Source organism: Ailuropoda melanoleuca, chromosome 7, assembly GCF_002007445.2.
Source record: "Ailuropoda melanoleuca isolate Jingjing chromosome 7, ASM200744v2, whole genome shotgun sequence".
Classification (NCBI taxonomy): domain Eukaryota; kingdom Metazoa; phylum Chordata; class Mammalia; order Carnivora; family Ursidae; genus Ailuropoda; species Ailuropoda melanoleuca.
Window position 1 is genome coordinate 5,400,243 of NC_048224.1, and position 27,831 is coordinate 5,428,073.

General features: G+C 31.6%; 1 pseudogene; it reads right to left on the minus strand.

The window, feature by feature from the left end:
• The window catches only part of LOC100469892, a 158,945-nt pseudogene extending 137,562 nt beyond the window's left edge, over positions 1-21,383 (minus strand).
• Between the last annotated feature and the right edge of the window lie 6,448 nt (positions 21,384-27,831).

Here is a 27,831-nt window from a genome sequence, read left to right on the forward strand (position 1 = left end):
AATTAAACGAAAATCAGCTATTACAATGTGTTGATTAACAGTTATTATCAAAATTTGTGGGAGCTGTAGAGTTGAAAATGAAAATTGTGACCTTTAAGATTTACTCATCTAGAAGGAAATAATGCTAATTTTATATACATTTTGAAAGAGATTTTATTGAGTGGTTGAAAACTAGACAGAGCTTAAATATATAGACAGATAATGGTACAATGTGGATAATCGTGCACTGTCAGTGGCTGTGGTCTCCAGAAGGTTCATTTGAAGCTATAAAACAGCTTGTATAAGAGAAAAGGTGCAATGCTAGGTATTTTTGAATAATTATGAACAAAACATCAATTCTCTAATCTGTCACTTCATTCCATTTTCTATCATATGTTTTTCAGTAACATATTTTTAACATTTATATATTTCATTTTACCATTCATTCTGTGATACAAAATAATTGTGGGAACAAAACTAGCAAAATGAAGATTTGTCTATATACTACAATACAGTAGAGGTAAATGACATGCATAATTTGTAAAATAAGTAGTAGGCTCCTAAAAAAAAAAAAAACTGGAAACAATGGTGTTACTTTTATCAAGATTTTGTCATAATAAAATTAATGCCAAAGTATGCTACATTAGACAGTCTTTGTTATCAATCATTATATTGTCCAAACTTCAATTGAATAAAAAATAGAATAAAACAATGAAAACTATCTTTAGATATCAGGTTCATCTCTAATATGTCTATTTTTATTTGGTTGTTTTTTTGTCCCACATAACATGGTTAAATCCTGGATCAATTTGGAAATGGCAAACAGTTTTATTTCTCTGAACACTTCAACTAAAATTGTAACTACATCCTCAATGGTAGATTGCTAATGAGTGGTCTCAGATCAGTCAGCATTCATCACTAGAAAAATAAGCTTTTTTAAAAAAGAATAAGGTCAACTTTTGTGGAAAATTGTAATTGTTTTGAAGCAATCAAATATATAGTTGGGTAACTGTTAGTATAAGGACTCCCCTGGAATCACCAGAATTTTCAAAAAACTTAAAATTGCTCTTTGCAGAAAAAGTAATAATAAAAATTATAGGCTACATCTAATGAAAATCATAGTTTTATGTATTAAATTTTTTTAAAAGATTTTATTTATTTATTTGACAGAGAGAGAGCTAGCCGGGGAGAGAGGAAATACAATCAGAGGGAGTGGGAGAGGAAGAAGCAGGCTCCCAGCAGAGCAGGGAGCCCAATGCGGAGCTCAATCCCAGGACTCTGGGATCACACTCTGAGCCGAAGGCAGGCGCTTAATGACTGAGCCACCCAGGCGCCACTATGTGTTAAATTTTAAAGGACATTAGAGGACAGCAGAGGACATTAATTTGGGTCAAGAGAGACTAGGATTCTATGAATTGCCATGTGATCCTAGTAAGCCACTATTTCACATTTGTAAAAATTTGTATTACTACTTGGATTTTATATAAGAATTAAATGAACATTAAATGTACATTTCTTGTTCTAGGTGAGTATTCATTTTTATTATAAAAAATAATTTTAAATATCATTTTATCAATATTGTTATGGTATTAAGCACCATGGAAATTCAAGTAGGCCTATCTGCTATTGAATTTTTAAAAGATATTATTTGAATATTGACTCAGTAACTATGCTGAATGAGAAAGATATACCAGAGGATAGCATTTGAAATAAGTTTAAAGTCGTAGAAAGTTAGGGGAGAAAATGATAGCTCTTTTATTCCACAAAAGCTAAAACAATTTCAAAAGCTTGTGTCTGAAATCTGAAGAAGAAATTTAGAACTGACATTATCTCTGGAACCACCTTGGTGGTATCTAGAGATGTGCTTGAGACCTATGATCATACTCTGCAGTATTAATAGAAATCAGTACTTGAGTAACAGAGATAGAAGGGTCTCACTCAAAAAGACAAGACCCAAAGAGGTTAGACTACATTTTGAATCATGCAGTGGATCAGAACAACAAAAACAAAACATAATCTTCACAATCGTGGCCTAAAACATTCTTCTTAATCTATGGAAGTTCTGAGAATCACAGAGAAGATTGACTTCCCATTCTCGTAAAAATTATTAAATAAATATATGAAATACTAACCTTCTGCTTGACTCTCTAAGTACCCCCCCCAATGCCTCCCAAACACACAAAGCACAGGGACTCATTAATGGAGAGCTACATTCAGCACCTGGGAAAAAAATAAAGTATAAGATGGGAAGGTAGGAGCTATAGACACAGGATTCAAATGGCTGATTTTGGAGAAATAAGCATGTGATTGTTAACAGTAAAGTATTCTAGGTGTACCATTTTAAATCTTGGTATTTCTCTGGGTAAGTGAAAGTTGAAGCTATGGACTAATGCTGATCTTTCGATAGAGCTACTATTACTTTTCACCCTTTGTAAATGATGAAATGGAAGCAGAGAAATATTTGTTAATTTGGTCTAAGTTACACATTTTGCAAGTAATTGAAACGGGATTCAAATCCAGTCTAACTAGAAAACTTGCATCTTTACCAAGTAATATATGAAAAGAATGAGGAAAAACACAAAATTTGAATGACAGGAATATGAACATCCTCCTAAGATTAGTTCCAGGAGAAAAAAGAGAGAATAAAGAGAAGCAGTTATTAAATAAATAAGAATAGGAAATTTCCCAGAACGAGGAGAAAACATAAGATCTCTGATCAAAAGGGTCTATTGAGTTGTAAGCACACAGACATAGGGTAGTAAAATTTAAGTACATCTAAAACAAGAGAAATTTTCAAAACTTCCCTGAAGAAGAAATATGGGTCATAAATAAATAAATAAATGAGAATCAGTTGCAATAAAAATATAAATAATGTTTTAAAAGTTTTGAGATAACAGCTTTTAATTTAGAATTTTATGTACTGCTGAAATACATTATCTCTCAAGATTGTAGCTACTGCCAGACTACATGGTTCTTTGACTTGCAGGAATTTAGAACCACCACCAAGTCCCTCCTGCTGTGACCCAGAAAAACACACATGATTTCACTTAGGTATAATTCTTGTATGTTTATTTAGAAAATGACAAAATTTCATACCAAAAGTCTTATCATGATATCTGTTTAAATTTCCAAACTGGACTATATTGTATTTTATTTTGAACACTAAAAAAAATTAAGTATCACCCTAACTTTTAAAATAATTATGTAACTATAATTGATTGGAAGAATTCATATAAATTGTCAGTAGTGCCATTTCAATTAGAATTTTGAATCTCTTACTCATATTATGAATTATTAAAGAATGTATTTCCTTTTTTAAATTGAGTAGAAGTGACTACAGCTGCCATGCAACGAATGGAGGATTTAATTAAGCTCAAAATAATATGTATTTTGTAATAGAATTACTTGTATTGGGCTTAATTGCTCACTATTTTATGTAAGAGTTAAGCAGAAGTAGCATAGAGTACAACTATTCAAATCTTTTAATGAGTCTTATCTGGCGCTTGAAAATAACTCTCAAAGCATATGATTAACATAGTACTTTATATTCCATACATAATTCTGAGGATTAAAAAATACTTAGTTTCTTGAGATTATTATTTATTTTTGAGAATTCCAATATCTCAACTATTTTGAAAAAAATATTTTTAATTTAGGTTATATACTTTGAAATATTATTAAAAGAAAAGGTATAAAACATATATGTTGATTCTCACTTCAAAACCAGATAGTTCCAAGTAGCACTGCTTAAATACACAAGTATAATATTATCCAGACTAATATAAATATGTTGCCTTGTAATATGTTATATATTTGCTTTTTTGAAATGAAACTACATAATTCCATCTTTTTCTTGCATTCTTTGCATTACTTGCAGAAAAATTCCCTTGACAAAAAGGAAAAGATTTATTGAAGAGGTTGTGGAAAAACTATATTGTTTTACCAGCAGATAAGTTGCTTTAAATCATTTATCAAACAAAACCTGATGAAATTTTGCCCCCTTTCTCTCTCTTTTTTAATTCTTACATATAGCTGTAGCAAATGACTTAAAACAAGACCAGGAAGTGAAATTCTAATCTTCATGTATGGAATAAGTTAACTTTTAAAAATAATGATAATCATTAGATGCAATTTCCAACTTCCAACAAAGTTATCTCAATCTATTATTGATCCTCATTAGTCTGTAAATTCTTCCTACAGACTGCAAAGAAGAAAAACAAAATGTCCTACTATTTATTCTATCCCAAACACTTTGTGTAATATATTGAAGTACTCAGTAAATATTCAATAAACTGAATTCTCTCACTTCCTTTTCTTTGTCCTCCTATAGCAAAAAGGATGTAGAAAGTTCTCCAATAATATTGTTCCAAATTAGCCAGATTATCTTTAATACCTAGAAAATGAAAAAAAATAAAAGATAATTGGAGAATGAGAATAGAATATATATTTGCAGGCTTGGGAGAGATAAATAACAGCTTTATTATGATTAGGATAAAATGTTCACAGGCTACACAATATGTATTAGGAAGAGTATTCACCCCATTGTCATGCTGAGTTTATTTTGTTAGTAAAATCTATCTAAAGCTTTTAATTTCCTAAGCATTCAAATTGCTTTATGTCTCTAAAGCTAGAGCATAGTCAGAGGTTCTATTTAACCTCCTGATTAAGCAGTGTGATGTATCTACATATATATTCAGTAAATATACAAAATACCTACTCTGTATGGGACACTATGTGGGAGAGTGGGGCTATAGATATGAAGGGAAACTCTTTAGTCTCAGGAACTTACTTTAAAATAAAACAAATGAAAAAAGAAAAAAGAGACAAACCAAAAAACAGACTCTTTACTATAGAGAACGAACAGATGGTGACCAGAGAGGAGGTGGGTGGGTGGATGGGTGAAATAGGTGATGGGGATTAGAGAGTACACTTACACTGATGAGCACTGACTAATGTATAGAATTGTGGAATCACTATATTATACACCTGTAACTAATACAACACTCTATGGTAACTGTACTAGCATTAAAATTTTTAAAAAAAATTATATCTTTTCTCCCTCTTACACTGGTGGTGGGAATGCAAGTTGGTACAGCCACTTCGGAAAACTGTGGAGGTCCCTTAACAAGTTAAAAATTGAGCTACCCTATGATCCAGCAATTGCACTACTGGGTATTTACCCCAAAGATACAAACATAGTGAAGAGAAGGGCCATATGCACCCCAATATTCATAGCAGCATTGTCCACAATAACTAAATTGTGGAAGGAGCTGAGATGCCCTTCAACAGATGACTGGATTAAGAAGATGTGGTCCATATATACAATGGAATATTACTCAGCCATCAGAAAGAACGATTACCCAACATTTGCAGCAACATGGATAGGACTGGAGGAGATTATGCTAAGTGAAATAAGTCAAGCAGAGAAAGACAATTAGCCTATGGTTTCACTCATTTATGGAACATAAGAAATAGGAAGATCGGTAGGAGAAGGAAGGGAAGAATGAAGGGGGAGTAAACAGAAGGGGGAATGAGCCATGAGTGACTGTGGACTCTGGGAAACAAACTGAGGGCTTCAGAAGGGAGGAGGGTGAGGGACTGGGATAGGCCAGTGATGGATATTAAGGAGGGCACATATTTCCTGGTGCACTGGGTGTTATACGCAAATAATGAATCACGGAAACTAAGGATATACTGTACGGTGACTAACATAACATAACATAATAAAAAATTATTACTAAAAAAATAAAAATAAATAAAAATTACATCTTTTCAAAAGAACTTAATATCCATGGAGAACCTTATGCATTTGAGCAGTAAGATTTTATATAAACATAGAACAGTATTTTCTTAAATTATATTAGAATATATTCATATTAAAAAAAAGGGACATGAGGAAGCTTTTGGAAGTAATGAGTATGTCTATTACTCTATTTGTGCATGGTTTTACAAATATATATGTACGTCCAATCTTGTCAAATTGTATACATTAAATATGTGCAATTTTTATGTATTAATAATACCTCAATATAGCTATTTTTAAAATTAAAAAAAGAATTTACTTTAAACTATCAAAGGCTGAATTTTGAGAGGAAGGCTTATTGTTTTCAAAATAGTTATAATAACTCACATGAATTATGGTAATATTCTTTTATGGATGAGCACATTTTATTCTCACACTAAATACTTAAACAAACAATACAGAGTAAAAGAAGGTCGTTCAGTAATAGTGTTCTAGCACTATCTTTATGGATTTGCATCCTGAGATAGGCCACTAATACTAAAGGTCAAAAATGGCTAATTTTGCAAGGGTTCAGACTTTGTCTCAGTACATTCATACATATGCATAATTTTCTTAGCTTTGGTTGTGACCCCAGCATATGTCCTCGAAACTACTGCCTAAAATATCTTTAGTAATATCAGTGTAATAAATTTTGTGTTACTAAGCATTAAGATAAGAGGCTAAAGATCAAAGATATTTCCAAGTCTAATTACTTTTAGATATATGTGTTATAAATTAATATTTTAAAATTAGGATGAATTAAAATTGTGACATTTGCTATAAACAGTGGATATATCTATTCATTTGCATTTATATATTTTAGTAGGCATTGAATTTTCATAGCAAGTGATATATCATAATATCATTACTTAAAAACAGGAATATTGAAAATGCTGAAAGCTTAAGAATATAGAAAGTCTTATTACATGATAGTTCCTGTGAACCTTCCTTTTTTTTTTTTTTTGACATCAATGTGCCCAGTTAAAGTGTAAAATTTGAGGAGTATTAACAAATGTACACCCACAAAACCATAGGAAAATCAGGAGACGGAACATTTCCATAACCCATCAATATTTTTTTGTACCACTGTAGTCAATCACTTCCTATACTTTGGCACCATAGAATCAATAATATTCTCGCTTGTTTTACATATAAGTTTGAGTTCCCTAGAATTTTGTATATTTTTTTGGTACATTTCGGTGTCTAACTTCTTTCACCAAACAGTGATTTTGAGATCTATCATGTTGTTGTATGTATTGATCGTTCCTTCTTAATACTGAGTAATGTTATGTAGTAGCATGGAGATACCACATTTATCAATTACCTATTGAGAAGCATTTGAGTTGTTTACCATTTTTGGCTGTTAGAATTACAGCTGCTATAACAAGCTATTCTTGTTAATTCTTTCTGTGGCCTTCTGTTTTTATATTACTTGGTAAAGGCCAAGCTATGTGAATGGTGCATAGTGAACTTTATAAGGAACATACCAATGATATCTGAAGTGTTCATACCATTTTAAATCTGTTCTAGCAGTGTATGAGAGTTCCAGTTGCTTTACATCTAATATCATTTTATGTTGAAATTTGTTGATACTTAATTTTTTATCTTCCTATTAATGTCTCATTTCTTGTACATGAGTTCTTTACCAGATATATGTACTAAAACAATCTCTGCCATGTAGTGTTGTATTTTTCATTTGATAGCTATGTTTCAAAGAGCAAATTATCAATTATATTTTTATTTGTTTTCAATTTTTATTTTTAATTGTATGTACATCCGTGTAGAGTTTGAGAAATCTTTGCCCTTAAGCAAGACAGAAATAGTTTGCGCTGTTTTCTTCTAGAAGTGTTACAGTTATAATAATTTTTTAAATAAGGTCTATGACTCCATGTTAAGTCAATGTATATGTATGACGTGATGTATGTGCCTTTAACTACCTTCCTTGATATACATTTCTCTCCTTTCACTACTACTACTACTACTATTACTACTACTACTGTACCTTTATGTATTCTAATTCATCCTTTATTTTTCACTTAAAAATTGCTTTGACTATTCTAGGAGATTTGGATTTACTTTAAATTTCAGAATAAACTTGTCCAATTCTCAAAAATAGCTGGTTGGAATTTTTTATTGGATATTTTATTGAAATAGCTAAACTTAGTGGCATGTTGCTGTTTCAAAAATAAAATCAGCATCTGGCTCATTGCTGGTAGACAGTATCTTATTTAGGGAGCCAAATTATTTTGTATGTATATATGTGGTCATAAGTGAAAAGAAGCTTGACTGAAATCAATAGTTTATAGTCTCCAGAGGAACAAAATATAATTTATGGATGTGTATGGAAAGAGACATTTAAAACAAGGCACTGTATCTAATAAAGACTTCTTCTAAAAAATTAGAAAGTACCTATGGTCTATAAAATTACATTATAAAAGAAAACTTTCTTGGTATTCATTTCTAATATTTAGCCTGCTGGGTTGTTAACTTATTATTTATGTAATGTTTTATGTGACAATGGTTGGATTTACTTTTAGTCTTCAATTTTAAAAATGAGTAAAATCCCTTTCATAAATATAAACAACACTGTGAGAGTAACTTAGATTCAATCAGAAATTTTTTCAATTCTAATTGCCAATTGAAGTTGTTTTCATAATACTAAGGTGAAAATCACAGGAAATGAAAATCTTTGTTATAATTGGTAGAAAATCATAAAGTGAATGTTAATGATGGGATAAATTCACCCTGTGATTATTTGTGAATATATTTTGTCAAGTGAATAATTCCAGGAGTGAGAACTAAATCTGATATATGGTGAGGACAACTAAATGAACTATTTCTGAACACTATATTTGTACTATGCTGCTTATATACATTTAATTTTGGAATTTCTTTTGGCTTAACTCCATGTCTTTTCATTTACATTTAATCTATGATTACTTGGAGAAGAAGTCATAAGAGAGGGCAAAGCAAACAAACATTAACATACACAAGGAAGGCCACACAACTACTACTTCTTCCCCAGGGATTTCTCTTAAATCATTTAAAGTTGAGTTGCTAATAGTGTGATTAATATTTCTGAGAGGTTTGTAAGTCTACCTTAAAGATCATCTTATAATCATTCTAAAACTGAATTATAAAGTCTTTGATGCATGAATGAGTCTCTGCGTAAATTATAAAATAAATAAATGATAAGGATTCCTATTATATATGCACGTCTGCCTCTGGCTGCCCACATTTGACCTACTTTTCATCACCATCTCAGAAATATAACTTTTGCTTCCTTTCAATTCCCAGTAGTCATAGCATTTTAACCATTCATAACATCACTGAGTTGATTTAATGATGTTTTATGTTTAAGTTGAAATCAGATATGATTTCTACATCTTTTATTTTTGAAAACCATGGAACCCACCCTAATATGGTTATTTAAACTTTATTTAGGTTTATATACTTTAGTATTTTGAGACTTTGGCCCAAATTAGTGTGAGTGTGCATACACGTGTATGTATAATATGCATTCACTGTTACGGACATTTCTACCTAAACACAGGACTTTTTATATTTTTATATTTTTTCTAAAGAAGTTTTTATGTTTTATTGTTTTCTTATGTTTTAGTCCAATTTTTTCTTAGAAATTATAATAGTCAGAATTTGAGATATGATTTGGAAAGATAGACGGACATCTTATCAGTCAATAGGCACAGGTTTTATTGAATTCAGTTGGTTTAAAACCATTCAGAATCTCCTGTCTGCTCTCCATTCTATTTTGTTTCTATAAGTCCAGCTCCCCTGCTGAAGGGCAATAACCTGATTGCCAGGGCTGGAGAGTGATTCCCACGTGTAACTTGCACAGTGTTTAAAACAGTCTTTCTGCTTTCAATCTCATATTGTACTGTTTCCTTCACAACATCTGGAACCTGGACGTATTGAATATCTGGAATAGAGTTCCTCTAACAAAATTGCAGCTTTCCCCTTTTTATTATATAAAATTCAGCTTTTTCTACTCTGATAAATTTTTAAAAATTTGTTCATCACTCATCTGCAGGATTTTGTTGGCACTTTTTCTGTTCTCTTGTTCAGTATACATATACATATTTCTTTTACCTCATTTTACTGGTGTTCAGAGAAAGCAGAGTCACATATGATTGTCTAAAATAGTGGTTTCTTTGTGATAAGAACACTTGAATGAGATCCGCTCTTTTAACAAATTTTTTATGTGTACAATACAGTATTGTTAACTGCAGAAACATAGAATGAAAACACAAATAAAAGGAAATACATTTCATGTTCATGGGTTAGACATGACCAAGTTCAACTAACCTGAGCTAGGATGGACATAGGAAAGTGGGGATTAAACACTGGTCTAGGTAACACATACTTGAATTGAAAAGGATTCAAGTCTAGTGGATAGACAGAATTATCATTAAAAAGTTTAGAATGAGCATTTCTACTTACAAATGAGCTTTTATCAGTGAGGGTCTATAGGATCACATGAAGAAAAGGGTAAAAATGTTAACTGTGTCCAAATTCAAATATACATATAATTTCAGAAGAAATAATTTAAAAAATAATGTCATATAGATAAGATGTGGAGAATATTAGGTTTAAATTTGTGTAGCAAGGCCATCTTCAGAGAAGAATGCATCTACTTTGTTCTTTTCATGCTTTTGCTTCAGTCCTACCCCATCACCCCAATACATAATAAAACACCTGTAGTTTTGTCATTATATCAAGGAAATACAATTTTTTTCATGATAATTTAGTCATTTGTATTGAAATAAAACATTTTGTCACAAATCATAAATCTCCTTTTTATATGTGTATGTAAACTCTACAAAATGTACACAAATTTTTAAATATAAAATGAAATTATGCATGTGCATGCATGTGCTTCCACACGTGTATATTATTCTTTAGATAAAAAAGCACTGTCCAAGATAAAAAATACCATAACTTTTGTTCATAGTTCATGTTTCTCAGTCTCCACTCTGTTACTGCTTTGATTTCAGTATCAGTTACCTGTATATTTCATAATCCACACACAACAATAAAGGATAAGTTTTCAGAACACAAATTTTAGGGGCGCCTGGGTGGCTCAGGGTGCCTGGGTGGCTCAGTCGTTAAGCGTCTGCCTTCGGCTCAGGGTGTAGTCCCAGAGTTCTGGGATCGAGCCCCACATCAGACTCCTCCACTGGAAGCCTGCTTCTTCCTCTCCCACTCCCTCTGCTGTTGTTCCCTCTCTCGCAGGATATCTATATCTCTGTCAAATAAATAAAAACTCTTTAAAAAAATAAAAGAATACATATTTAAATTTCATAGTTTAAACTGAGCTCTTGGGGTGCCTTCGTGGTTCAATCGGTTAACTGTCTGCTTTTGGCTCAGGTCATGTTCCCAGCATCCTGGGATCAAGTCCCACATGGGGTTTTATGCTCAGTGGGGAGCCTGCTTCTCCCTTTTCTTCTGCTGCTCCCCCTGCTCATGCACTGCCTCTTTCTGTCAAGTGAATGAATAAAATCTTTAACAAAATAAAAAAGTAAAAAATAAACAAACTGAGCTCTTATTACTGTAAAAGTCTTGACAGACAATTGAGGATATGTTGACTAAAATGATTCTGTTCAAAACAGAAATTGACGTAAAAATATTGGGTGTCTTTTTTTATTTAAAAATGGCAAATACGGTAAACAAAGACTTTCTGTTGTTTGAGATAAAATATTCTATGTCTCTTAAAATGAACTACTCATCATTAGAGAATGTCTATGCATTTTGGCACAGTTCTATGTCTATTTTTGGAAAGGACCTGACATTAAAACTTTCAGATAAGGGAAACCGAGATGGATCTCCCAAGGTCTAGGAAGCTGCAGCAGTGGACTAAAGCTTAGTCACAGCTAAAATTAAGACAGTTCAACTTCCCAGTGTCCCATTTATCTGTACCAAATATTTTAGCACAGCTTTTTGTCAACATAATTGGAGTTGCAATTCCAATGAATGTATTTTTTTTTCTGTTAACAGGAAATGGAAAAAATATACTTTGATGTAATACTTAGCAATAGGCATAAAAAGAAAATACTGTATGATATCATTAATGCAGAATTGAAATTTTTAAAAAAAGATGATAGAAACACAGCGTAGATTGGTGGTTTCCAGGGGCAGGGGTGAGGAAAATGGATGCTATTGTTCAAAGGGTATATACTTCCAGTTATAAGGTGATTAGGTTCTAGGTATATAGTGTAGAGCATGGTAACTTTAGTTAACAATATTGTATTATATACTTGGAAGTTACCATAAAACTAGATCTTAAAAGTTCTCATCACACCAAAAATGTAACTATGTAAGGCAATGGATGTGTTAACTAATCTGTTTGTGGTATTATTTAAAAATATCTATATATATCAAACCATCATGTTGTACACCTTAAACTTACACAACATTATATGATTATATGTTATATGGTTATATATTCCTTTTCAGTGAAGCTGAGGAAAAAAGTGTCATATGACACATTTTAATTTTATAAAATAAATATATTTTTATATACACTTAATCATATGGTAACATTATTATTAGAATGATTTAAATATACAAAAAATATAATCATCTTAATCCTTCTAATTAAACACAAGTATCTTCCTCATGCTGTGATTTGCACCCCATAAATTATATCCCTTTAATCAAATAACCTGTTTGCCCTTAAAAAAGTCTTTCACACATTTTCCTTTCTTCACATTTTCTCTCTTCTAACCATATATTCTCAAATTAATTGTATAGTTGGTAATTTTAAATCAGAGAACCTACAACTTTTTAAGGGCTATTTTAAGGGAACATTTTTTTTCTCATGTTTTTCATTGGAAAGAGAAGGTACTCTATTTATACTCTTATGTTTCCCCCCAAAATTTTATGAAAATGTATGTTCATTGTAATTTTCATCAATAGATGTGTTGGCATTACAGTACATTCAGGCTGAGAGATCATTTGTTTTGTGCACCATTTCTTAAAGGAAAATAAAATCTAGAAGTGAGATACACTACACAAATACATTATACCAGTAGAAAAATAATACATGATCAAATTTCAAAAGTGAAGTTATTCACTGTTTAAATGATTTTTTTACTAGGGATTATACTGATTTGCACATTCAATTTATAAATTAGATATTTAAACATATCTACCTTTTTGTTGAGGGATGCGAGTGGCACTTGTCAGTGTGAAAATTCAGTTTTCTGATGATGTACAGATGTGATTATTTGGGGTTACATGATCTTTAAAAATCAATATAACATTTTGTAAAAAATAAAAATTCAAATGCTAATTATGTTTTAACTTTGAAAATTGATTTAAAATATTTCATTATTTATCAGGTTTGCAAAATTTAGTAATTGTACTTAAAAGAACTTTGACTATATAGGTAAGTAAGTTTCAGTAAATATTATGAATTACATTTATAAATGTTCTCTTTCTGTACTTCAGCTGTTTACCAAAATGCTCAAGTATTTTAAAAATGAATTTAATTTTTCTCTAAATATTATAAAATGCATATGTGTATTTTATTTTAAACACTTTGTCTAACAAACATATTCTATTCACACACTTACATAGTCCTATAAATCCCACCTTGAAATTTATAAATCCAGCCATGTATAAGTTTTTCTGAACATTCTATTGTTTTTGCAAAGTTAGCTAAATTTCAAGATAAATAACTAGTCTAAAATAAATTATTTAATTAACATTTTAAGTTGGGAATAAAAAATATCTGTTATCATGTAGTATCAGATTATTATTATTATTATTTCTTTTTCTTTAAATATCTTATTTATTTATTTGAGAGAGAGAGAGACAGCCAGCGAGAGAGGGAACACAAGCAGGCGGAGTGGGAGTGGAAGAAGCAGGCTCCCAGCAGAGGAGCCTGATACGGGGCTCGATCCCAGAACACTGTGATCACGCCCGGAGCTGAAGGCAGATGCTTAACAACTGAGTCACCCAGGTGCCCCAAGATTATTTTAAATATTATGCCTTAATAACCAAATATCCACAATTATTTATAAACTCATAAAAATACTAAAGATATTGATATTACTTACTATACTTGTAAGCTTTCTCAGGATTAAATCCTTATATATTATACAATATCAAGTGAATTTAGAGTTAGAATTACAGACCAGAATGGTTCAGTGTGAGTTTCTCAGTGTACTTAGATTGTCTAGAAATTGGATTTTTGGTCAGGTAAGGTAATGGTATCTAGAGCCATATGTAACTAGCATGAGTTCTCTGTAATCACATGAAGCTGACTGAGTTCAGTCTCATTCTCAATGCCAATGTTGAGAACTTAAATGTAATTCCTAAAACCAGGATTTATCTCACAGCCTAAATCCGTTCTTTGACTTTAAGATTTAATCATTTTTAACTACTTTGGACTTTATCACCTAATTAAGGTAGATAAACAACAGGAGCCCTGGCTCAGGATGCTTCACCACTCAATTAGATTTAACTAACTTATTTACCATTGATTCAATTTTTTAATTATTTGAATCATATCTATGGTTTTGCAAATTTATTTCTTAGCCTATGTAGGCAGGAATCTAGCTTGCGTTTGTGTCTTCTTATATTGTAGTTATTAACTTTGCCATTTTTGCATGGGCATGTTAAAAATGCTTAATAAATATTTAAAATTATAAAAAGTTAAAAGTATATTGTTTCATAGATAACTCTATGACTACATCAAACCTATGGTGAATTATTAAAATGTGCTCATGTATGCCTCAGTGTTTTCAAGAACCTTTCCCTCCTCACAAAAACATACACCTTGGAAATCCCACTGCAAATGATGTTTAAAAATATATAAAACTTCAAAATATCTTAGCAAGCTTTTAATCATTAAACAGTGCATATGACCCATAGAAATCCATGATTTTACATACCACCTATGTGTTTAGAATTCTGAATAATGTAACCTAAACAAAAACTTCTATCCCAAGGTCAAAATTCACTTCATCATTTGCTAGACTTTTTTTACTTACATGGTCTACATGCATACCAATTTCAACATGCCCAAATTAGCAATTTGTTATATCCTCCAAGGAAGTCCTTCCTTTTACGTTTCCCATCCTATCTTATGTTTGAAGAAATCTCTTGTAAGTCCAGAAATCCGAAAGGTAGCTTGGACTGCCTCCATATACATCACATGCGACTTTCATTTTTCCTGACTTCTAAATATCTCCCTTTATTTTACATCGCCACAGCTGTTTCTCAACTTCAGATCCTCATTATTTCTTACCACAGTAGCCTGCTGATAGTATTAATTCATATCCAGCATCATTTTGTTCCTACTGTGTCTGATGCCCAAGTGATCTTTTTAAGAGGTAAAACCCATCAGATCACTTCTTTACAGAACATCTTTCAATTGCTTTTCAAGTTTACAGGATTAAGTTCAAATCTCTTAGGAGACTTTGAAAGGACATTAGACTTTTTTGCCTGCTTCTCCTGCTCTATCTCAAGTGATATCCAAAAGACAATTTCAGACCAGTGGTACTGCAGTTTTTAGATATTCATGTTATCATTATGACACTGTTTTCCAATTACTTCTTCACTGAAGTATAATTGACAGAGAACACAAAAAATCCTGTGCTTGGTTTGGTGAGTTTTGACATTTTTCTATATCCATATCTTACTGCATAAAATATGGGAGTTCTTTCATGCCCCTTTTTAGTTTGTTTTAATCCCATAAATTTTTAATTATTGTCACATTAAATTAGTTTTTATTGTTCTTGGGCTTCATGTAAATATAGTATGGACTCTTTTATGTTAAGCTTCTTTTTTTAAATATTGTGCTTATTTATTTGAAAGAAAGAGAGAGTGAGAGAGAGTAGGAGCAGGCTGAGGAACAGAGGAAGAAGCAGACTCCCCACTGAGCAGGAAGCCTGACAAGGGGCTCGATCCCAGGACTCCAGGATCATTACCTGAGCTAAAGGCAGACGCTTAACCAATTGTGCCACCCAAGCACTCCTGAGCTTCATACATTTAATAGAATATATAAGGGACTCATTACATAGTGACTTGTTGAAAATCACCTACCTCGTATTTTGGGGATAAAACCTAATTCATCATAATGTATTCTCTTTATTTTATATTGCTTGACCAGATTTGCTAATATTTTGTGAAGATTGGTTATGTCTACATCATGAAGGAAATTAAATTGGGTTTTAGTTTCCTTTCCTTATTAATACCTTTTTCCCTTATTTTATATCAGGATTTTCCAAACATCAAAAAAAAGATTAGAAGCATTTCCACTTTCCTGTATTTTTTGCAATAGCTTGTGTTAAATTTTTATGTAATCCTTGAAAAGTTTAAAATTTAGTATGAAATAGTTCTGCCTACAAGTGCCATACCTGAGGTCTTGTTAAAACAAATGCAAAATATTTTAATAGGGATACACTTTAAAAATGGTTCAAAATGGTTCTAAAAACTAAGTTTCTTGATAGATGAAGAAGTCATGAATAAGAGTTAACATAATCAATGAATTACACTATCAGACACATATACTCAAATATATAATCAATGAAATTGCAATAAGAAGAGTCAGAATATAAAATAGGTATTTTTTTTGTAGAAAGAGAGAGAATTGCATCTTGATAAAGGAAGTTATAATCAAGGTGTCCCTTAAAATTATGAGAGAGACATGAAAATGAATAGATTTTGCACATGAGCATATACGTGGACATTTATAGAAGCATTGCCTTCACTATGCTGAGGATAGAAACAACTTAAATGTCCATGAACAGGAGAAGGGTTAACTATATTTTTAATATGCTTACAGCAAAAAAATCAAAGTAAAAAATAAATACACTTAAACTGCATATATCAATGTGGATAAACACAAATTATACATTGAAAATTGCGAGTTGCATACTATATGATGCTACTTTTATAAAGACAATAAAAAACAAAATAAATAAAAGGAACAATGAAAAAATAATTAATAGTTAATTAATTAACTGTTTTTTTTATTTAAAAGAAAGAATGACCAAGGGAGAGAGATTCAATGGGCAAGGGCAAAATGGGCCTTTCAAAATACAAGCAATATTTCATTGATCTTGTCATTGGGCATATGAGAATTCATATATTTTTGTATCCTGTGCATTTAGTTTATATATTATTTAAAATTTTATATTTCAAAAAAGTAGCCTAAAGGGTTCTGTTAATGTGTCCAAATTGTGAACAAGACAATAAAACTCAGATAGGTTATAAAACCTGCTTAAGTATCATGAACTGGAATTGAAACCCAAATCTTGATTAATTTATCTCTTTTATGTTAAAGGACTGGCTGGGCATATTTAAACCTTAGTGATCACAAAGTATCAAAAAATGTCTCTGGGCATTTATCTTTTTATTTACATAGGTTTTGTTCCTTTGATGATGCTAGAAAGTTCTTGAGTTTAGATTAATTCCTTGTATTTCTTGTAAGTCCTCCATACTAAGCTTAGGGCTCTTACTATAGGAATGGTTCAGATTTCTGGACCAAAAACCCTTTTCAATGATTTTGGCAAAATCAGAAGTGAAACAAGAGGTCATAGATACTCTTAATTTTTTATCCTACACACCACTCATATTTTGCCTTCTGAAATATAAAAAATAGAATTATTACAAATCTTGTCAAATGAGAGCTCGCACACACACACGCACACACACAGACACACACACACAGAAAGAAAAGAAAGAAAAGGGAAAAAAAAAGAGCCACACTTTAAATGTGTCCTTTATCCAGGTTCTGTGGCAACATGGATGGAAAACTCCAAATTGAGCTAAATCTACTTTTGTTTAACACATTAACTTGAAAATATGCAGTTGATAAAGGCTTAATGGTACTTGTCTCCACCTTTACAACAGGCTTGATGCTAGAAAAGATACATTTGTTTTACTCTCAAGTGACAAATAGAGGACCTTTATTCTGAAAGTGCCAATGCCTTGTTTTCTGTGATTGACATGATAGTACCACTATCGCAGTTTATGGATATCTGTGTATTTCACTACTTCAACCTCCACCCTTACAAAAAGAATATATTTATCAATTCTATTAGTACCCTCGGGATTCTCTTTTGCAGCATATAGGCAGGTAGTCTTTCATATCTCTACTTATACAAAATCCATGTATATATACACACAAAGAGGAAGCAAGAGAGATTGTGGTATCTCAGATATTCACCTGCATGAAAGTGACTATATTGCATGTCTAATTCCCCCACCATTATGATAACCCTCTAGTTATCCTGGTGTAGTCACATCTGTCTGCATGTTTCATATTATGTTTCCAAAGCTCAGAGAGCATTTTCCACTAGGAAAATATGATTTTTTAAATATGTTGTCTCTTTCTTAAAGTGTGTCAAATAATATGTCATTTATCATTTATGCAGAGATTTTTATGTGAAAGTAGGACATAAAGTGTATTTCCATTTCTCATGTATCAGTGATCTTAAGGCATCATTGCCACACTGAAAATAATTTTACATTGTGCTATGGGTTTCAAAGTATTTTGACATATACTATTTTATTTGATACACTCAAGAGTTTTGAAGAAATGCTCTTTGCACTATAACAGCAGTGTTAGAAAAGCTGTTACTGAAAATATTTGACTTTCTTAGTTTAAAAATTTAGTGTAATTCAAGCAGTATGTATTTTATTTTTTTAATTTTTTTTCAATGTATGTTTTTGCAAGCTCAGGCCCCGGTTTGTCTAAAGAAAATCTCATTGAATGAGAACTACACATTTTATACAGCGTTAACTCTTTGAGCTTTATCTTTTAAAGAGTCACATGCCCATTAATATTAAGAGTAAGTAATCAACTAATCAAACTAAAAGTTTATGTTTATTGATAGCCCCTGCCTCACACATCATTATTTTTATTTAAATGGTATGATCTTATTCTTAATCAAACATGGTATTTAGAAATGTGATCAGTGATTAGGTATGCTCTATAATTCTTTAAAGTAAGACTAACTTAGTCTAATCTAAATCTGAAAATGTAAAATTATTTTGTAGTTAAATGATTACAGTTTAAGTATTAATTGACTCTCTTTAGATGACTAAAAATCTCCAAAATATTTTTTTTCACAAATCAGTAAATCATCACAGTACTGGATTTACTTATTTTCATTTTCCCATTGAACAATGCCCATTTATATATATGTATTAAAAATAAATATATATAATATATATATATCACTTGCCTAATTACAAAATCAATTGTTACAATTGATTTCATAATTAGACAAGTGATTCCCAAATCCCATTATATTAGGCTAGCATTTCCAAAGGACATTGGGCAGTTGTATAAATCTAAGCCAGAGAGTCTGTTTGAAGAAAACAGTTTTTCTAAAGTGGAAATGTTTTGAAGACAATAGAAATTTTTAGATACTGTGGCTCCTGGGTAACTCAGTCTGTGAAGTGTCTGCCTTCAACTCTGGTCATGATCCCAAAGTCCTGGGATGGATCCCTGCCTGGGAATCACTGATCAGTGGGGAGTCTTCTTCTCCCTCTCCCTCTCCCTCTGCCCCTTCCCCCTGCTTGTGCTCTCTCTCACTCTCTTTCAAATAAATAAATAAATAATCTTTAAAAAAGGGAGAAAGAAATTTTTAGATACTGATTGTCAATGACAAACCAAAGACAAAAGTATATACTTGCCATTATAGCTGTTAATATTTGAACGTACAGAGCAAGAAAGTCCATAAAAAAGAAAAGAGGCCAGGGAATAAACCTTGTAAGATAACTATAATAGAAACATTAGGAAGGAAAGAAGCCACCCAGGAGACAAAGAGTTAACTATGGTGAGGAAAAGCAACATAGGTATTAAATACAGAAAACATTTACTCAGTGTCAATCCCTGTCCAAGGAATTTTCATACATTTTGTTTAATCATAACAGAAACCCTGTGTGAGAAATATTATTTTTATTTCTATTTCCTAGATATTTTAAAAGAGACTATGTGAATTCAAGGTATCTAAACTTCAATATTTTGTATGAGGTAAGTGGCTCTAGAAACAGCTGAAACCAACTCTATATTACTGTCAGAAAGCATTATCTAAAATTATACAGGGACAGTTTTCAAAAAATGAAGCAAAGGATGTCACATAATGTATAATTATTAAGAAAAAATAATACGAGATAATTCATTGGTTAATTTCACAAGCAAATTTATTAGATAGGCCAAAAAAATCTAATTATCGGGATTAAGTATACAGTGGATGATGGGGAAAGACAGTTACACAGAATGGCCTTTCAGCCAAATTTGAGATTTAGGGCAATACGGTTTTCAACAATGTAGTTTTTTAAAGGTGTGTAATAAGTGAAATATGTTAATACAGAAGGAGGATTTGAAGAGGGTGCAAATAAATATAGTTTCAAAGTCCCATAGGAAGCAATAGCAAATTTAAATCTACAGACCATGCTTTTTTGAGATAAAACTGCAATTTTGTAAAGGACACATGTAAAATGATATTTTAGGAGGATGACAGTTTGAATTCCAAATGTCTCAACTCAATGATCTTATTTAAAACAATCTCTTTCCATTTCCACTTACAAGCAATGGTTTAATAGGTTCATGAAAGGGTACAAGCAACAATTAAATAAATTAATATTCACCAAGTTTTCATAAACACAAAGAGAAACAAATTAGATGTTACCTATTTTATTAAATATATACTAAATGTGTTAATAAGCAATTAACAAAAGTGGGATGATTTCAATCTTCAAATATCTATGGATGTTTCTTATTCACAGTGGTATTTTTATTTATTTATTTTTAAAGATTTTATTTATTTATTCGACAGAGATAGAGACAGCCATCAAGAGAGGGAACACAAGCAGGGGGAGTGGGAGAGGAAGAAGCAGGCTCCTAGCGGAGGAGCCTGATGTGGGGCTCGATCCCATAACGCCGGGATCACGCCCTGAGCCGAAGGCAGACGCCTAACCGCTGTGCCACCCAGGCGCCCCCACAGTGGTATTTTTAAAGAATACTGAATCCCAAGAATAAGGACGTATTAGCACTTCAGTTAAAAACAACATTTTTAGATAAAAGGAATAGATCTGTCAGTATGCTCTCACAGATCTTTGATCTCCCTATAGAACATACTTTAGAGTTCATATGTCTTATAGCAAATTTCTCTTTGGAATATTTCACAGGTTATTTTAAGACAGTGAATAATGTCTTTTATTAGTCAAGGAGTTTTTTCACATCTTATGAACATTTTATACGTTGAAAAGTATATGTGAACGTTTTGGCTTATAAACCTAATTAAGTTTGACCTTTCTTCTTGTTTTCACCTTTTTATTGAATGTCTACCTCATGAAAGAAGATCACAATGAAAATGCCATTAATGCATTGATTCAAGATATATTTTTTAAATGAAATTAAAAACATAAACTGATACAAAGAATAAGTTAAAACCTTCAGAATACGTTTTAGATATAACACCACGAGCCAATTCTCTAGTCCATCATCATTGCTTTGAGAGACAATTACCATCATCAAATAACTAAACCTACTGCTGATCTTCAAAGAAGACTCCTCACAAAGATGACCATTTGCAATGTGGCTGTTTTGCAAATCATGCCTGAGATTTAGCCCACCGATCATAGTGACTTTTACCTTTGGCTCAGATTTGCAAGTATTGACTGGGTTTTCAATAAATGCAGCCGTAATTTATAAGGTTTGTTTGTTTGTTTTTGTTTTCTAAATGAGCAGCCCCTCAGGCTTGTGCTTGTTTTGAATTGTTTGGGGAATGAATGCTTACCTCTTTGATGCAACCCTCCCAACATAGACTAGGATAATTGAATGAGAACTTCATTCACTGGGAAAATGGCTTATAAAAGTTGAAGAATCAAAAACATATGTACAAATTTCAAATTCGATAAAATATTACACAACACATTAAAAGATGTCAGATGTTATTTTATTTGTATTGATTACATATATTGATTACACAGGTGATTATGTAACCTGCGTTTTTTCATTAAAAAAAAAGATTAGGGGCATTATCATGTGATAATAAATATAATGTCTTCTTAGATTTCATCATCTTTAAGGAATATATTTCAATGGTGTATTTTATTATTTGGTTATTTAATTTATTTTTTTCTGTTTTAACTAATCCTGCAACAATATTTTCTTATACATACATTTTTTTGTGCTTGTCCAATTATCTCCTCAAGCTGAATTTCTAGAAATAGAATATCTGCTGAGAAATACAAACATGTTAAGTTTGGACACTCATCTTGAAGGTACAAGGGCAGAGGCAGTTCTTTTTTTTTGTATTTTTACACTATCATAAGACTGCCCTTTTCCCACATTTTAGTCCACATAGAAATCATTCATTTTTTAAAATTTTCTTAGTATAATCTGTTAAAAAACTATATCCACTTAGTTTTATTTTTAAATTCACAATGACATGATTATTAAAGAGGGCTAATATATTTTTTTAGGTTTATTTGTCAGTTTTCACATTATCTCATTACTCTTATAGATCTGTGTTAATTAATGAATTTTTTTTTTACTTATGAGACATTTATATTTTGTTTAAATAATTTTGTATATTAGAAATATTTCCTCTTATACAAATCAAATATTCTGAAAATATATTCCCATTATGTAATCACATTTACATATTAAATTTCCTAGTAACAATATTCACACAAGACCAATAATAAAGAGTAGGACCCTAGATTAAGTAAAATTTAATGGCCTTTTTGTGTGCATAGAGAAATTTTAAAACACTCTAACACCCTTCATTTAGAATTACAGAAACTGAAAAGATAATCATGAAACTAATTTTCAGTATGTATCATAGCCATTTAGAAAAAAAATACAATCCTATATACACATTAGATATGTCTATTTCAAAATATAAATTTTATTTATATGAATTTACATAACTCTCTACATAATAACATAAATTATAAAATTTGTTTCACTTCCATTTTGATATGAACCAGCATTTTTTTTAAGATTTTATTTATTTATTTGACAGAGACAGCCAGCGAGAGAGGGAACACAAGCAGGGGAGTGGGAGAGGAAGAAGCAGGCTCATAGCAGAGGAGCCTGATGTGGGGATCGATCCCATAACGCTGGGATCACGCCCTGAGCTGAAGGCAGATGCCTAACTGCTGTGCCACCCAGGCGCCCCAATATGAACCAGCATTTTAAGACTGCCACCACTGGAGATGTAAGAAGGCATATCTGGATTGTTGGTTTGTTGTTTGTTTCATGGTGGCTTGGAGGATGCTTAGCTTCAGGTCATGGTTCAATTGAATGACAGATGATGGTTTCTCTCCATTAGGCCAGAGCAGAGTGTCACCTGGTGTGACTGTCATCAAGGTTTCTCAACCTGATCCATCTGCTATTTGCTTTTCTTAATGTTCTTTAGAAACCCAAGGTAATTATCCTGAATATCTTCTCTCATCTAATGAAAACAGATTTTGCATTTTTAGAAAAATGACAAGTCCTTGGTCATGGCCAGGTCCAAGACCAAGGAGAACTTGATAATGGCTAGTGGTAGGTTGCTCCTCCACTGGATGCACTTCTGAGATTTTAGGCTACCCATGTCAAAGTGTCCCATGGATTACGTGTTGTGGTGTTCTTTCTATGCTCACAAGTGTGCCATTCACCAAAACTTTGTTGTCCTGCCAAGCCTTTGCATTGACTTTGATTTCAAGAAGTGTGGGAGCTTATTCTTCACTTTCAATCTTATCTTTTTAAAAAAGAAATGCATTCATTTTAATACCATAAAAGGATTCTGAGTATTTTTTTCCTCTACAAATGCCAGTAGGTCTGTGGGTTGAGAGAAAACTTCATTAGTGAGTCTACTAATGGTTGTCTTTATAACATATTTTGTTTGTCACATTTTTTAAGATCCAGGTATTTCACATCAAAGTGCTCCAGAAAGACTGGGATTTCAGTAAGTAACTTATCAAGGTGTAGAGTTTCTAGTAGATAATACTTTATGTTTTTTTATTAAAAATATATATGTAATTTATTTATTTCACACATTTATCTCTATATATTAATGTTCTAAAATTCAAAAAGCTTTTTATATATTTAAAATATATATATATAACAGTACGAGATTTATTGGAAGGAATGGCTTACACAATTACAGTGAGTGTGTGGGCAGACTTAAGTCTGTAGGGCGGGTTGTCAAGAAGAGTGGGCTGGAACTCTCAGGCATGGGTGGAAGCCCCTGTCCACAGGCAGAATTCCTTCCACTTCAGGTTTTTAAAAGTAAATATTATTAATGATCACTTGAAATGTCAATGGTCTAAATACACAAATTAAGACAGCAGTTTTTACAGTGTGTCAAGAAACAAAACAACTATATGTTGTCAAGAAGAAACTTACTTCAAATATAAACATGCCTATAGATTAAAGTGATTGAGAGATAAACCATACTAACCCAATCAAAAGAAACCTGCAGTACCTTTATTAATTTAAGAAATAGAATTAAGAGCAAAGAAAATCTTCAGAGATATAGAGGTGTACTGCATAACGATAAAAAGGTCAATTTTCTAAAAAGATATAACAATCCTTAGTATATATGCATCTAACCAAATATGGAAGATGAAACAAACATACAAAGAAAAAAGAAATGAATAGAAATGCAAGGACAAGTAAATAAATCTTCTATTATAGTTGTAGATATCAACACCATTCTATCAATAATGGTCAGCTATTACAAGCAGAAAATCAGTAATAACTTGGTTAAACTCAACAGCATCTAATTGACATTTCTATACTACTTCATGCAACAACACTAGAAGACACATTCTTCTCAAGCTTACATGGAGTGTTCACCAAGATAGACCACACTTGGGGCCATAAAATACACCTTTATAAATTTAAAATAATAGAAATCATACAGTGTATACTCTCAGACCACAAGGGAATTAAATTAAGAATTAAGAACAGTAAAATGTGTAAAGGATCCCCAAATAAGTGGAGATTAAACAACACACAAAAATAACACCTGGGTCAAAGAATAAATCTAAATAGAGAGAAATTTTAAAGTAGTTGGAAAACATAAAAATGAAAACAAAAGTTATAAAAATTTGCACAATGCAAGAAAACATTGCTTACAGGGATATTTATAGGATTTAATGCATAATTGGAAGAGAGATCTAAAATCAATAAGCTTCCACCTTAGAAAACTAAAAATAAAATAGAACAAAATAAATCTAAAGTGAAATTAAAAAATAATAAATAGAACATTAATCAATAAAATTGAAAACAAGAAGTCAATACAGAAATTCAACAAAACCAAAAGCTATTATTTTCTTTTTAAAGATTGATAAGCTTCTAGCCAGACAACTAAGAAAAAAATAGAGATGACATTAAGTGCTAATATCAGAAAAGAAAAAGGGAATATCACTATGGATCTCATAGATATTTAAAGCAAAATACTGGGACACTTTGAAGAATTTATGTCCACAAATTTGAACCTGGATGAAATGGACTAGTTTCTTGGAAGACATAATCTGTAACATAATCCACAAAAAGAAATAAGCAATCTCTACAGGAATATATCAACTAAAGAAATAGAGTCTATAATTAACCTTCCAAAGCACACGCACACACACACACACACACACACACAAATTAGGCCCAAATTATTTCCCTGGTGAATTCTACCGTACGTGAGAGGGAGAAATCATACCAATACTCTACAATATCTTCCAGAAAGATGGAAGAGGAAATACTTCCTAACACATTCTACAAGGCCAATATTACTTTAATACTAAAAGCAGACATTGCAAGGAAAGAAAACTATGGACTAATATCTCTCCTGAACATAGATTCAAGAAAGTATTGACAAATTAAACCCAACAGTATATAAAAAGAATGGTATATCACAAGCAATGGGATTTATTTCAGGTTTCAAGGCTGGTTTAATATTCAAAATCAAGCAATGTAATCAATCACATCAATAGGATAAGGGAAAAAAGAGGGACACTATCATATCAATACCTTCAGAAAAAAAGAAAAAGAAAAACATTTGCAAAATCCAAAACCCATTCATAATAAAAATTTTCAACAAAGTAGGAATAGAGAGGGATTTCCTCAACTTAATAAAGGACATCTACAAAAAATCTACAACTAATATACATAATGGTGAGAAACTAAAAGCTTTCCCATTTAGATGAGAAGCAGTTAGGGATGTCTCCTCTCACCATTCTTTTTTCTTTTTTTTCTTTCTTTTTTCTTTTTAATTTGTAGTGGAAGTCCTAGCTAATACACTAAGACACAAAAAGGAAATAAAATATATAGAGAGTGGGGAAAAAAGAATACAGCTGTCTTTCACAGATGTCATGATTGTCTATGTAGAAAATATCAAAAATTCAACAAAAAACCTGCTGGAACTAAGAAATGATTATATCAAGGTTGCAGGACACACAGTTAATGTACAAAGGTCAATACCTTCCTATATACCAGCAGTGAATAGTGGAATTTGAAATTGAAAACACATTATCATTTACATTAGCACCCAAAGAAAAAACTATTTAATTATAAATCTAAAATATACAATATCTATAGTAGCAAAACAAAAATACTCTGATGAAATAAATAAATTAACTAAATGGAGAAATATTCCATGTTAATGGATAGAAAGAATCAATATTGTCAAGATGTTAGTTCTTTCCAACTTGATCTATAGATTTACTGCAATCTCAATGAATAATAGCAAGTTCTTTTGTAAATAGAGACAATCTTAATGTAAAGTTTATATGAAAATGCAAAAGATACAAAATATCCAATAATTATTCAAGGAGAACAAAGTTAGAAGACTGACACTTTTCACCTTCAAGACATTTTAAAGCTAAGTAATCAAGACAATGTGGTATTGGTAAAAGCACAGAAAAATAGATCAATGAAACAGAGTAAAGAGCTGAGGAATACACTTACTCAAATATTGTCAACTGAGCTTTACAAAGGAGCAATACCAATATAATAGAGAAAGGATAACCTTTTTCATGAATGGCAGTAGAACAACTGGATATCCACATGAAAAAAAAAAGAAGAATGAATCTAGATCTTATACTCTTTACAAAAAATAACTCAAAATGTATACTAAACCTAAACATAATATAAAAAACTACGAATTCCTAGAAGCAGAGAGGGGGAAATTCGAGGTGGCTTTGAGTTTGGTGATGACTTTTTAGATACAATACCAAAAGCACAATTCATGAAAGAAATAATTAATAAGTCATAATTAAAATTAAAAACTTTTCCTCTGAAAAGATAATGCTAAGACAATGAGAAGTGAGACAGAGAAAATATTTGCAAAAGACATATCTGATACAGGACCATTATCCAAAATATACAAAGAAACCTTAAAACTTTATAATAAGAAAATGAAAAATCTGACTTAAAAATGGGCAAAGATCTGAACAGACATTTCACAAAGATGACCGAGATACAGATGGGAATAAGCATATGAAAAGGACAATCTGATACCACTATATACCTATTAGAATGGTGAAAATCCAAAACACTGACAACACCAAATGCTGGTGAAGATATGAAGCAATGGGAGCTATTATTAATTGCTGATAGGAATGCAAAATGATTCAGCCACTTTGGAAGGTAGTTTGGCCGTCAAAAAATAAACTCCAGAGCACCTGGGTGGCTCAGTTGGTTAAGTGTCTGCCTTTGCTCAGGTCATGATCCTGGGGTCCTAGGATGGAGTCCCACACTGGATTCCCTGCTGAGTGGGGAGTCCGCTTCTCCCTCTGTCCCTCCTCCCGTGCTTGTGTTCTCTCTCTCTCTCCTCTCTCTCACTCTCTCTCAAATTAATAAAAAAAAATCTTTAAAAAACAAACAAAAATAACCCCAAATAAACTCTTCCTATACCATCCAGCAATTTCTCTTCATGGTATTTACCAAAAGGAGTTAAAAATTTATGTTACAAACAAACAAAAAAAAAAAAAACCAAAACCCTGCACACCAATGTTTATAGCAGCTTTATTCATAATTGTCAAAACTGGGAAGTAACCAAGATGCCTTTCAGTCAGTGAATGGATATATATATATATAT